Source organism: Camelina sativa, chromosome 12, assembly GCF_000633955.1.
Source record: "Camelina sativa cultivar DH55 chromosome 12, Cs, whole genome shotgun sequence".
NCBI lineage: Eukaryota > Viridiplantae > Streptophyta > Magnoliopsida > Brassicales > Brassicaceae > Camelina > Camelina sativa.
The window spans coordinates 23,726,117-23,740,743 of record NC_025696.1 but is presented as its reverse complement, the minus strand read 5'-3'; the positions used below and the strand labels follow the sequence as shown (position 1 = coordinate 23,740,743).

Sequence of the window (14,627 nt, the reverse complement as noted above, 5' to 3'; positions counted from 1 at the left end):
ATAATAATGGCTGAGTTATAGGTATGTATAGGCTGAGTTATTTACATTTTACGGCTTATTTATTGATTATTTACGGCTGACTTATTCGAATGTATCGACTGAGTTATATATATATATATAATGGCTGATTTATTAATTTGTTGGTGTCAACAGATGGGTTATTGGAAGGCATATCGAACGCTGCTGAATGCAAGGCAGATCGATCAGGGAACTCCTGAGGAAAGTTTTAGCGAGTTGCCTTCTTTTTTTTTTGTGGGCAAAGCGAGTTGCCTTCTTAAATATACAAGTTAAGAAGGGAAAATCCGAGTACAGTCACACATCTTCAAATAGGTGATGAAGATAGATTCAAATATGTTTTTATTGCTTTTGGTGCGAGTATTGCTGGGTTTGCTTTCACGCGCAAAGTTGTTGTTGTCGACGGAACGTTTCTCCATGGTAATTACAAAGGGACGCTTCTAACAGCCCTAGCTCAGGATGAAAAAATTTCAAATTTTCTCATTGGCTTTCGTTGTTGTTGACACTGAAAATGATGAGTCTTGGCGTTGGCTTCTTTACACAACTTAAAGTTGCCATTCTAGACGAAAAGGATTTTGCGATAATCTCCGACAGACATAAGTCAATAGGGAAAGCGATTGGTCAAGTGTATCTGTTGGCTTCGCGTGGAATTTGCACTACCATTTGTATAAGAACATCTTGGTGAAGTTCAAAGGAAAATATTTGTTCCCTCTAGTGAAAAAAGCGGCAAAGTGTTTTAGGCTAACTGATTTTAATGAGGCTTTCAATGAGATTGAAGCACGTCATCCCAAACTACATGGATACCTCCAACGAGCTGGTGTCCAAATGTGGGCGCGTGTTCATTTCCCGGGTGAAAGGTACAATTTAATGACAACGAATACTGCAGAATCAATGAACAATGCACTGTCAAATGCTAGAAGTCTTCCCATAGTTCGACTTCTAGAATCGATACGGGATATGATGACCAGATGGTTTTCTGAACGGAGAGAGAATGCAAAATCGCAGCTAACAACGCTCACTCGAGGTGTTGAGAAACTGTTACAGGTAAGTTTACCATATCTCAGCCGTAATTGTTTCCTTATCTCAGCCATTACCATTATAGTTTTCATAACTCAGCCATTTTTGTTTCAATAACTCAGCCGTAATTGTTTTCATAACTCAGCCTAAAACGTTTTTTCTTTTGTTCTACTCCCTTATAGGACCGTGTCACCGCAGCAAGACTTATGGAGGTACAAACGATTGATGCTATACATGTGCAAGTGAAATATGGATCATCTTTGCATGTTGTAAATTTAGAAATAAAAAGTTTCACATGCCGTCGTTTCAACCACGAGAAAATACCATGCATCCATGCAATCGCAGCTGCAGAGCATATGGATGTGTCTCGTATATCCATGTGCGATCCGAAATTTAGGAGTGTCGATTTGGTTAACGGATGGGCTGGTTCAATCATGCCTCCAGATGAATCATTCCCTGCTCCTGAAGTTGTGGATAATCAGAAGTGCTTGCCTCCGATTGTTGTGAACCAGCCAGGAAGGCCAAAGAAGCGTAGGATTAAATCATCTTTGGAAGTTGCCACTGAAAATAAACGCCCTAGGAAGCAACACACATGTTCGCGATGTAAGCAAGTTGGGCACAATGCGAAAACTTGTGCTTTATAGTTAGGGAGATTTATTTTATTTTGTGTAATAACTCATCTGTCAAGTATTATAACTCAGCCATCACATGAATTGACGTGACCTTTTGTTTTCCGCTATCTAATTATTTTGTGTGATAACTCAGTCATAACTAACTATAACTCAGCCATCACATGAATCGATGAGACATGTCGTCCCGTATCACGATAACTCAGCCGTCATAAAATATAACTCAGCCATATAATCAGTCGTATAATCAGTCGTTTGCTTTCATATTGTTTCTTTTGATAATTCAACCATAACTCACTATAACACAGCCATCACATGAATCGACTATATCTTTCTTTTTCCGTAAAACTATAACTCAGCCGTTAAGCAATATTTTGGCAAGTTAACCTAATAATAGACGCGACCTTTCTTTTGATAACTCAGCCATATAGATTGTTCATTTTGATAACTCATCCGTTATTCACTATAACTCAGCCGTCACATGAATCGACGTGACTTTTCGTTTTCCCGTAAAACTATAACTCAGCCTCAAAAGTGAGAGTACATACTAAAATGTGGAAGCATAAAAGGTGGATACATAGAATTAGCCGAAGAAAAAAGGGAGGTTTAATACATGAAAAAAGATGGGAAACTAGACGAAGAAATGAAAAATAATTATTTTAAAATAAACAGAAATTAGAGTCATGAATTGATAAGGTAAAACTGGAAATCACTGCTGGACATCTCAGAGACTTTGAGGGACAACCACAAAAGGTAACAGTTTTTGCACATGATTTCATAGTCTCCATAGCGGAGAGAATGGAAACCATAATCCAAACAACACATCACAGCACAAGCGGGTGAAGGGAGTGGCGGGCTATCAGGATAGCGATGGGTGGCTGAGTATGAGTTTTTCTGGGCTGTCTTATAACAAGATAACTCAAACAGAAAATCATTACCGTTACCATGGCACCCGAAGAAATCAGAGGATAATGATGTGCATCAAACAGCTGGAGGTAATGGACGGCCATAACCTCATTCCCTTGACAAATACTTAGTACCCCACATGCTAAGGTGGCATAAACATCGGCCGGTACATTACAACTGAGAATATTAATCCCATGCTGGATATCTCTATCCTCAGCCACAACCCTTAGCCCTTCATAGTAAATGGCAATGGGGTTGCCGGAGTCAAAGCATTTGATGAAGAAAGGCCTGTGCTGCCCTTCAATTTGGAGGCCATCATCAGGGGTATTGGATGTGTTGATTTCTGATGGATCAGTACAAAGGCAATAGATAGCAGCTGTCTTTAGAACTTCATTACTGTATACTGCATTTTCCCCCCTATGACCAGCCCTTAAAATAGAACCAAGTGAGGACCATCGATCTTCTGCAGCATCTTCTGCAACAAGGGAAACAATTTTTATGAAAACATCGTCGGGGAGATCCGGCATCTTGGGTGCTCGAGCGGACATAGTGTTGTAAAAAATAATTTTGTTCTAGTTTGTAGTTGAGAAGTAATAGACTAAAGTAACGGGAATACTTGTATATATACAGAGATGGAATAATAGTATATTATTTGGTTGGACCAGAGTACAAGAAAGTTATTTGGAAGATGAATTTCGTTTTTCCGTAAATATTACAACTCAGCTGTAAAGTCATATATATCAGCCATTTACTTTCATATTGTTTCTTTTGATAACTCAGCCATAACTCACTATAACTCAGTCGTAACATGACCTTTCGTTTTCCCGTAAATATTATAACTCAGCCGTCAAATCATATATGTCATTCATTTACCTTCAAAATTTTTCTTGTGATAACCCAGCCATTAATCTCTATAACGCAGCCATAACATGACCTTTCATTTTTCCGTAAATATTATAACTCAGCCGTCAAGCGATATTTTGGCGGGAAACCATAAGTTAACCTAAAAATAGACGCGACCTTTCGTTTTTCTTATTGTTTTTCCTTAATATTCTCTTCATTCATATGTCTAACTCTCTTTCATCTCTTTCATCTCATACTTTGTTTCTATTGTTTCTCTTTATCTTCTCCTAAATCACAGATCTATTTATCTGTTACATCTTCCTATCGACATGGAAGTTGTTCCTCACATCGATGGACAGTTTTTTAGAGATGTCGAAGCGATCATTTGCACCACTGGTCGGGAGAATATTCTGGTTCTAAACCCTGGTGTGGGTTCCTTGGTTGACAAAACCACTGTTACGTGGTTCAAGTTCCTTCACGTTCTCTCTATCGCGATTGGAGGAATACTTCAACATAACTGGCACCATGCGTGGCCGACGTACCGTTTGATTCCCTTCCACTTTAAGAGATGGTGGTTTCTCCTCTTCGCGGTAAGATCAATAAAACAAACCATATTGATATTATTTTATACTCTTATCGTTTCTTTCCTTTAATTGTAGCGTAAATACACGTGGGATCCAAAACATACTTTAACAGTCTGGACGCGGTTTAATTTGGTGGCTAGAACGTTATTCAGATCCCAGATACGTGCTCTCAAGAGGATATGGGCGAGTGGTGGCAATAAACCCAAGATGCTGACTAGCATAGTTTGGAATGATTTGGTCGATATGTTTGAAGAATTTGGTCCAGATGACGTCGGTTTCAAAAAGTGATTTTTATTGTACTTTTGTGTCGTCTTCTATATGAACTAATGAACTATGAACTACAAACTATGATTTTGTGTTTTTTTTTTTATTTCGTTTATGTTGTACTTTCATATTAATATAAATCAGTCGTTATTACGATATCTCAGCTATCACGAAATGATAACTCAACCATAAAGTTCAATAAGTCAACCACAATATAGGATAACTCAGCCATCACTTTACCGTAACACTTTAAATAATAATTTTAAATTTAAATTTAAGTTATAATAATTTTAATATTCAATTGTCGGACAAATACTTTTACAAAAAATAAAAATGCGTGAAAAAATCTCACTTTATGAATTTATTATGAATTCATAATAAATTATTAATTCATAATATAAAAAACTCACTCTATGAATTTATTATGCGTGTGGATTTGAGCAGACATAGAATTAGTGATTTTTTTGCGTTTCCCTAACAACGCTTTTTGTGATATCGAGATTTTTTAGTTAGATAATTTATCAGGAATCTGACAGAACGAAAGACCTAGAAAAGAAAGAAGAATACGTTTTCATATTATTGTGAAGACCCTAAACGATAACTCAGCCTTTGTAAACTATAACTCAGCCATTACTACAATTATAAGACTAAATAACCGACCAAACCAAACCGAACCGAAAACTAATTTTACCCCTTTTTTTATTTCGTTTATGTTGTACTTTCATATTAATATTAATCAGTCGTTATTACGATATCTCAGCCATCACGGAATGATAACTCAATCATAAAGTTCAATAAGTCAACCACAATATAGGATAACTCAGCCATCACTTTACCGTAACACTTTGAATAATAATTTTAAATTTAAATTTGAGTTATAATAATTTTAATATTCAATTGTCGGACAAATACTTTTACAAAAAACCAAACCGAACCTGCCATCCATTCATTCATATCTCACCATTCCATACATTCATCATATCACACCAACAAACATATGTGTTTCAAAGATACATACTGGAACGAGACGGCTTAGACGGAAACGAACAAGACTGCGACAACGAAGAGAGAAAGAGCGAAAGAGGATATCGAGCGAGGACGGCGAGAGATGACGGCGAGAGAGTAGAAAAAGACAGATTATCGCCGGCGGAATTAGGGTTCGTCAAGAGAGAGAGAGATTTCGCCGACGATAGGGACAGAGGGTTTTTTTTTCGTGGTTTAATTACCGTTCACTTTCCCTCTCATTGAAACTGTCGATTCTGGAAAGATAACTCAGCAGTCATAAACGATATCTCAGCCAACCCTCAAATTAGAATGACAAAAAAACCGACTAAACCGAAGCGAACCGAAAAAATAATTTTTCCCAATTTGGTATTTTTGTATTGATATGTTTGCCTAGTTTTCAGTTATATTCGGCTAATTTCGGTTATATTAGGCTAATCTACTTAATTACACTATATTTTAGGTTATTTATGGTTATATATTCATCTAACCGACCCATAACTGGAAATAACCAAAAATTAATTTTAAATTATTTTAAAAATATTCAAATGGTACTCATATTAGTATATCCATGTTACCACCTTAATCCAAACACATTAGATCCAAAACCAAAATGTTATATTAAAAACAAATAATGTTACTTCATCTAAACCCTAAACCCTAAACCCTAAACCCTAACCCTAACCCCTAAAGTCATGTTTTGGTATGTTTGACACATTTTGATCAGAATGTGTAAAAATCATTCTTTGTCTATAATTATTATTTTTATTGGTTATAATAATAGTAATATTTATTTTTCCATTCTAAATTTTAATTTTGAGTTATAATAACCTTATTTTACAAATATCTCATAACTCAGCCGTTTAAGCCAATAACTCAGCCACTACTTAGTCAAATTACTGGCCCTTTTTTTAATAATAAATAAAAATACATTTTGAATTTCTTTTTAATAATAAATCGTTTAAAATATATTTATTACGCGTATGGATGATAACAAAAAATATAATTATTGTTTGCGTCTCCCCAACAACCCTTTTTGCATTCCCGAGCGGGTATATAATAAATTAATATGGCCGTCGGATAACTCAGCCGTAACACCATTATTATGGCCGTTACATAAGTCAGCCGTAACATAGTTGTTAATTTAACTGACTATCCTAAGTCAGTCGTGTAAAGAATAAAACTCAGCCTTCAAGTATATTACTGTAAAACGACGTCGTTCGATATATTGTTTTAGTATAAATTATGGGATTTGTTGTGATTTATTGCTTCAGTAATCGAGATCGAGTGAAGATGATGTCAAATAGAGATATCTACGGCGGCAACTCTAGGGCTGATGAGAAAACTGCTTCTAAGCACTAGCTGAGGTAGATCTCTGGACTATATAAAATCTTAAAGCATTATCTTAATATTGTGTTTGTGGAACTGTAGGAGCTGAATCGTAATGAAATAAATATGAAAATGAGGTATGGCGAAATCCGGAGGCGTGACAAGAGCGTTCCAATCGGGTGTAATTTCGGTGCAGTGCTTCTCGTTGCCACTTCTAATGATCCTACCACGAGAGGAGAACGATATTTCAGTTGTCAGTATGACATCACAGATGTAAATATTTTTGTACTCTTATTTTTGAGTTTTGTGTTCTGCTTCTGACTTTTTTTTAGTCTAATATGAATTATGTACTATTTGTAAGGGTCCCGGTCAAGGCTGCGGTTTCAGGAAGTGGTGGACTGATGCAGTGCGCGAAGAGTTTAGGGTTATTCCGGACTTGAATGCAGGACTGATGCAGGACTTGGATGCATCCAAGAAGCGCATCGAGATTCAAGAAGAAATGATCTTGTATTTGGAAAAGAAATATGACGCGCTGGATAAGAAGTTTGAGAGCTTGAACAAGTATCCGTGAGATTAGTCAAGCTCCGTTGTTTTATTTTTTTTTGGAATTGATATGAATTTTCTATGTTGTGGTGTTTTATCAATCTATTTTAATAACTCAGTCATGATTAATTATAACTCAGCCGTCATAAACGATATCTCAGCCAACCCTCAAATTAGAATGACTAAATAACCGACTAAACCTAACCGAACCGATAAAAATTTTCCAATTTGATATTTTTGAATTGGTATGGTTGGTTAATTTCGAATATATTCGGCTTAATTTCGGTTATATTAGGCTAATCTACTTAATTATAATATATTTTGGGTTATTTATTGTTAGATATTAATATAACCGACCCATAACCGGAAATAACCAAAAAAAATTTTGATTTTTTAAAAAAATATTCAAATGGTAATAATATTAGTATATCCATATTACCACCTTAAACCATAGACATTAAAACACATTAGAACCAAAACCAAAAATCAAATAATGTTACTCATCTGAACCCTACATCTCAAACCCTAACCCCAACCCTAACCCTAACCCCTAAACGTCATGTGTTGTATGTTTTACACATTCTTGGTGATAATGTGTAAAAATCAATCTTCTCTATAATTATTACTTTTTATTGGTTATAATAATTGTAATATTCATAATTCAACTGTACAGTTAAATGTTGAGTTATAATAATGTAAATTTACGAATATTTCATAAGTCAGCCATGTAAGTCAATAACTCAGCCATCACTTAGTCACTTTGTCGGAATTTTTAGATTTTTTATTCGAATTTTGAGTTCAATATTTTAATTATTTTGTATAATATATTGTGAAAAAAACTAACTTTATAAATTTATTACGCGTGTGGATCTGAGCAGGCACAGAATTATTGTTTGGGCTTCCCCAACAACACTTTTTGTAATATCGAGGCACGACACGAAAGACTAAACAAAGCCGTACCAAGTACATAACTCAGCCATAACTCACTCAGCCGTACGAAGTACATAACTCAGCCGTTCGAAATATATAACTCAGCCATAACATATATGTTTATTTAATATTTAATTATAACTCAGCCGTGTAAAGTACATAACTCAGCCGTAACATTGAAAAGATACTAAACAAAGGACTTCCTTATCCAAGTACAATTCCTACCAAAAGAAATCCAAATTTTTTCAATATCCAAGTACAATTCCTACCAAAAGAAATCCAAATGTTTTTTTACATATCCAAGTGCAAGTCCTACCAAAAGAAATACAAATGTTTTTTATGTGAACTGATTCATAAAATCAGGTGACTCATTGTAGATTTCTGCTGCCATTTTAACACGTATACCCTGGATGTTTTGATCACAGATTCCATCGAAAGACACACCAAGCGCTAGACATTCTATAAACTTTAAAGCATACACGCCACAGTCACCAACCTGTACGTTTTGCGGGACCTTGGAGACTGTCCTTCTCCTGAAGGTAAACTGTTTGAAAGTAGGTGTACGAATTTCGTGAGGAACGTTCTCGTTCATCATTGCTGGAATCATCCGCGTAAACGCCCTACAAACATTCAACATTCTAAGCTCACCGTCTTTGGTTACTTGTCCCACGATGCTATCATAGCAATCAATATGCCTTCTGATGAGATCCACGTGCAACGCCATCCAGTGATCGCCTCCAGTGTGTGGAGCAATATACAGGTGATTCACATCTTCTATCCACTTCAAATTAGTCGGTTCATCTAGTGGAATCAAACCTCCAACTAAACCTTCATAATTATTGCCAGTCATTGTAAAAAACTTGGGTTTAATCTGGAACATCTTATAATGATCACGAATCATATCACTGGTGAACCACGGGTCTATAAACGCAATGCGTTTGTTGTGGAATAGGAAGGAATCTCGTTTGTACCTACACCTAAGGACTCTCATAAACGCGCCCATGTGCTGTACAACAGAAAACTGAGTAGTAAACAACAACGCAGCCATAATGTAATATAAGCCAGACAACGACAACAATAACTAAGACATTAAGATAAACTTACTTCATCAGTAAGCCACCCATAGTTACCATATTCCTCTGGCCTCACTGGCCTGTCCTTTCGTTCGGTGATTAGAACCCTATAGAATTCAATTTCGATTTCGCCTTTGCCTAACGGAATATTCCTAACAAACAAATAAACACAAGTTAATATAATGTTAATAAGCTGTTATTAACTTGTTAAGCAAAAGGGTCTAAAGGGTCATACTCGGCGCTCTTTAGGAACTCCAAAAGTTTCTGCAACCTGACCGGATCAACATGTGCCAGAGGATCATATATTCCAGGTCCAGGTGAACAGTTCTTCCTCATGCACGTCAGTCCGTTGTCTCCAATATAAGGGAAAATCCAGCTTGGATGATCTTGTTGTGTATTCAATGCACTCCCATCCGCTGACAGCTTAACACTCTCCAGCCTTAAAGCTTTAATTCTATCAAGCCTAATCTTTTCCTCCCCATCATCCTCAGATTCAGGTTCAAGTGAGTTGGCTTCAGTAATAAACTCGTCTGTAATATCATAAACATCAGCACCTTCTGCACCAGCTTCTGCACCAGCTTCTGCACCAGCTTCTGCACCTACTTCTCCCTTATTCAAACCTCCAGATAGTACAAATTTCAACGGCTTAACAACAGCAGCAGTAGGATTTTTAGGCGGCCTACCTCTACCTTTACCTCTACCTCTACCTCTACCTCTACCTCTAGCTGCAGCTACTTCTTTGGCCTTCTTTGCCGCAGCTACTTCTTTGGGCTTCTTTGACCAGGTACTTCTTTGGCCTTCTTTGCCGCCTCTAACTCTTTGGCCTTCTCTGCTGCCTCTAACTCTTTGGCATTTCTCCTCGTGGAAGGCCGTGTTTTCGTATCAGCTGGAGACTTCTTAGCAGCTCGAGAAGTCAAAGAGTTCTTTTCCTGTATATCATAGCGAAGACAACTAAAATTATGATAACTCAGCCTAAACATTTTGAAAAATCAGCCATAAAACAAAGATAAATCAGACATTATGATAACTCAGCCTAAACATTCTGAAAAATAAGCCATAAAACAAAGATAAATCTGACATTACCTTCTCTGCCGCCTCTAACTCTTTGGCCTTCTCTGACGCCTCTAACTCTTTGGCATTTTTCCTTGTGGAAGGCCGTGTTTTCGTATCAGCTGGTTTCTTAGCAGCTGGAGAAGTCAAAGAGTTCTTTTCTTGTATATCATAGCGAAGACAACTAAAATTATAATAACTCAGCCTAAACATTCTGAAAAATCAGCCATAAAACAAAGATAAATCAGACATTACCGGAGGACTGTTGATATAGTAGTTTTCTGGCATTTTTCCTGGAACTTTTGATGTCTGAAGTTCCTGTCCATGTCCCAAATTTAAAATCTGGTCAGTCATGTTTTGACCAGTTTGCCCTAAATCCATTGAAAGCACGTGCTCTTTCATTTGTTTGAGGTCCGTCTCAAAAGATCCAAGCCTGGTTTCAATCCTTTCATCCATCTTCTTCTCCAGATTCGCCGATACATTTTCAATGTTTCTATGAACGGTGTCAAACCTTGTGTTTAACTAGAGATCAATTCGTAGATAGTTCTAACCGACCCAACTTCCCCAGCATCTTCCTCCTTGAGCCGATAGAGCTTCTAGAAGGCCCGATAGAACGTATGGCTCGTTAAGCGATGGCCCGGATACGAACTACCGCTGCATGTACCTTGAGGTGGTACTACATCGATTCCTAGGCAAGAGGATGAAACATCGCATCAGCTATAAATAAGGAGAGCTCTAAACAAGCAAAGGACAAGTTAACTAGAGTGGGAGTCAGGATATTATCCGATTCTAGTTATAAGTACTTAAATCATATAAGTGAGTATACAGTTTTGTAACTAGCCGACCGATTTTAAGTGACATTGCTGTAATATTGTCGATCTTCGACAATCTTAATAAAAAGTCCTTCGTTTCCTTCCATCTTATACTATTTTCCATCTATTCGAGTTACTCGATCAACAAAAATTATATTCTTTTATATCAAAATTAGTTAAATGTGACAAATTTTTTGAAATTCACCAAATATCATTAAAAATGATTTAAGAACCAATCAAAACTCAAATAGTGTAAAGTAGTTCATATGTTACAATACACCCACAAACTGATCCAATAGTTATGGTATTATTAATAATTAAGATTATTAAGATTGTAATGATAACTAGTTATTAGTCTAAAATAGATATTTAGTAATTTGATACAAAATTAGTGACACTGGTAAATGACATGTAATTTTCTAATTTGTATAAAAACTGCTAAAATACTTTAAAAAATTGCATCACTTAGATAAAAACAAGTATACATAGTATTTATATAGCATTAATTTCAAATAGTGACAATTGTAAATATAAGTGTACCATGTTCTTAAAAGGACAATTAGGGGGTGAACCTCTCTCATTCACCCCCTCTTAATCAACCAATCAAAATTTGCCATATAATTTAATTGAACAAACTAAAACAATTTATATTTTATAAATAAAACAATTAAAATAAATCAACATAATTTAATAAGATTAAAAAATCCTAAATCTGAATTTTTAAATCATTAATCTTAACATTTTTTATTGTTTTTAATTATAAAATTTAAAATCTAAACCCTAACCATAATTTTATAAACTCAAACCAACATATAAATTCGTCTAATTGTAAAATATAAGTACTAACTATTATTTTATAAACCCAAACTGAAATATAGTTTCATTTTGTAAAATCTAAACTCTAATCCTCCTTTGTAAACCCAAAGCGACATATAATTTTGTTTAATTATAAAATCTAGATTTTAACTTCTTCTTTTTTATAAATCCAAACCAATATATAATTAAAAAATTTACACATTTTGTTTCCTTAATTTATTTTATTTTTGTAATTTACATTTTGATTTTTTTTAAAAAAATATAATATGATATTGCATATTGTTGTATTTTGATTGGATAATTAAGATGAGAAGAATAAGAAGGGTTCACCTCATGAGGAGTGAGTGAATCCAAGAATATTTTTGAAATTTGTTACTACAATACACCCACATAAGTGATCCAGTATTTATGGACTGGTCTAATAAATACTAATAGTCTATTTAGTAACATGTTACAAAAATTATAAAATAATATTGTACACTCACAATTGTCAATAATTTATCTTGACAGTTCTAACATTTATTAATAAGTATTGGCTAATAGCAACGTGGAAAAATTGCCAAGATTTGACCAGTTTTTAAGAATACTAGGTTAGACCCGCGCTACGCTGCGGGATACTTTTTGTAATTATTTTTAGATATATTGAATTATTGAAAATATAATTTTTTAAAAAATTAGATTCGCTGTAAAAACTATGGTTTATACAATGATAAGATAGAAGATGCATTAATAAAATAAAGATAGAGAAATCTCAAATTTAAGATGATTTATAAATATTTACATTTAAATCGGATAGACTTAAATACTTAATTGTATAAATAGACTAACTAACCCAAATGTATGTTCTGTTTTATTTTCTTTAAATTTTGTGGAACAGATATATTATTAATATAGTTTGAATTTGTGATGTACTTTTTGTAGTTTATACAAATTTAGTCACATAAATATATAGTGTTTTTTTATGGTCAAAATTTTTATTATCAAGCACAATTTATTACAATGGTTTAGCATTCTTAAACTGCAATCTCAAAAACAAACTTTCCAAAAACTTAATTCCAGATAAAACAAAACAAATGCAACTATACCATGAATATGAGCTCACATATTCAATTAGTTCATAAAATAACTCAATATTATATCTAAAGCAAACACTATTGAGCTAAATCCTATAATTCCATACCAATTTGGACAATGTTCACAAGCTAGAACTTGTTTACATTATATTAAAGCTTCCAACTTTATTCATAATCTTCAATCACCTAACAAATAAATACTCCGAAAGTGTCAAATTTTCCTTTTACCCTCGAATCATGGCGAATACCAAATTAGTAATGAGATTCAATCGGAAAAACTCAAAATTTCTCTTCTATCCAAAACTATGAACACAAAGATAAATCCAAAAAAAAAAACTCATAAAAAAGTCTTAGATTCGAAGATAACAACACATTTTATTTTCCACATGATACACAGTCTAGGCTTTTGCTTAACTCGATGGAATTCGAATTAAAAAAAATAGAAAGAGGCAGCTGCTAGAAGTGGGAATTTTTTTATTTAGATTTATTAGACCATCTACATTTCATGGTTCTCTCAAAATAATACATTAATTGTTTTTTTATATTATTATATATCATTAACGCAAACGGAAATATGCAAGGACAGGTTGATCTAGTATTTAAAGACACCCACCTTACCCAAAAAAAAAAACAATTTGTCAATATGGTCGCAAGAAGCCTTCATAAATCAATTTTCACAAGTTTGATACAATAATATATAAAAAAACTGCGAAGTTTTTTTTCTTGGTGTAGACTCAATTAATGTATCTTGAAAACTTTTACATTTTCAAGATTTGGTAGTAACAATCATTTATTTTTATATGAAGAAAGGCATGTTACTTGATGAAATCAAATTAATCATATTTATTTTGTTTTGTTCATGTAATTAAAAAAAAAGCTGAGCTGTATTAATTATCTTAATTTGATAGGTTGTTGATTTTTACTGAGGTGTCAACACCTGCTTCAATACAGAAGCTGAGGTATCAAGTTCTGGAGAGAATCAATACATCTTTTATTGTATTGATAAAGCAAAGCAAATGATATAAGATAAAACTTTTTATAAAGAAGAGAATAAACATTTTTCGTCGGCGGCCAAACCAAACCAAATCACGTTAGCTCTTAGCTCATTTTCGCTAAGACTTTGTTTCTTTTTTCGTCCAACGTACAGCCAAGAGGAGACTCTGACTTTGTACCTCTCTCTCTCTCTCTCTCTCTCTCTCATCTTCTTCTTCTTCGATTCGATTCGATTCGATCCATCTTTTTTTATAATATTCTCATGTCGTCTTTCCTTTCTCCAACTCCTTTTAATTAAGAAAGACACCGCGTTGATATATTCTTTCTTCCTGAGATTTTTCCTTCTTGGTTTCAAGAAACCTTGGATCAGGTATGGATCTCGATTCGTTCTAGTTTCAATGTTTCTGTGGGACTATCTTCTTTTTTTTTTTTGTGTGTTGTAAGATTCGTCTTTTAGTAGGGCTTATGGGAATTGGGTTACAGAGCAAAGATGGGTTCCTTTATGGTAGAATCGATGTCTCTGTTCTAAGATGACATGAGGGTTTTGTGATTTAAGACAAAAGTTTTCATCTTTTTTCTTGTGAAATTCAAAGATGACATCTACGTTAAAGGTTTCAGGGTTTATGTTGTTAAGGAGGGAGAAACGAAAATGTCGTCAGGTGGTGGAGGATCACAGAGCAGTTTAAGGAGGTATCTTGGAGCTATTAAAGATACCACCACAGTTTCTTTAGCTAAGGTCAATAGCGAT

The 14,627-nt window shown here is 34.5% G+C and overlaps 1 pseudogene; it reads left to right on the top strand.

Moving 5' to 3' along the window:
• The window catches only part of LOC104732509, a 5,095-nt pseudogene continuing 4,397 nt past the window's right edge, over positions 13,930-14,627 (top strand).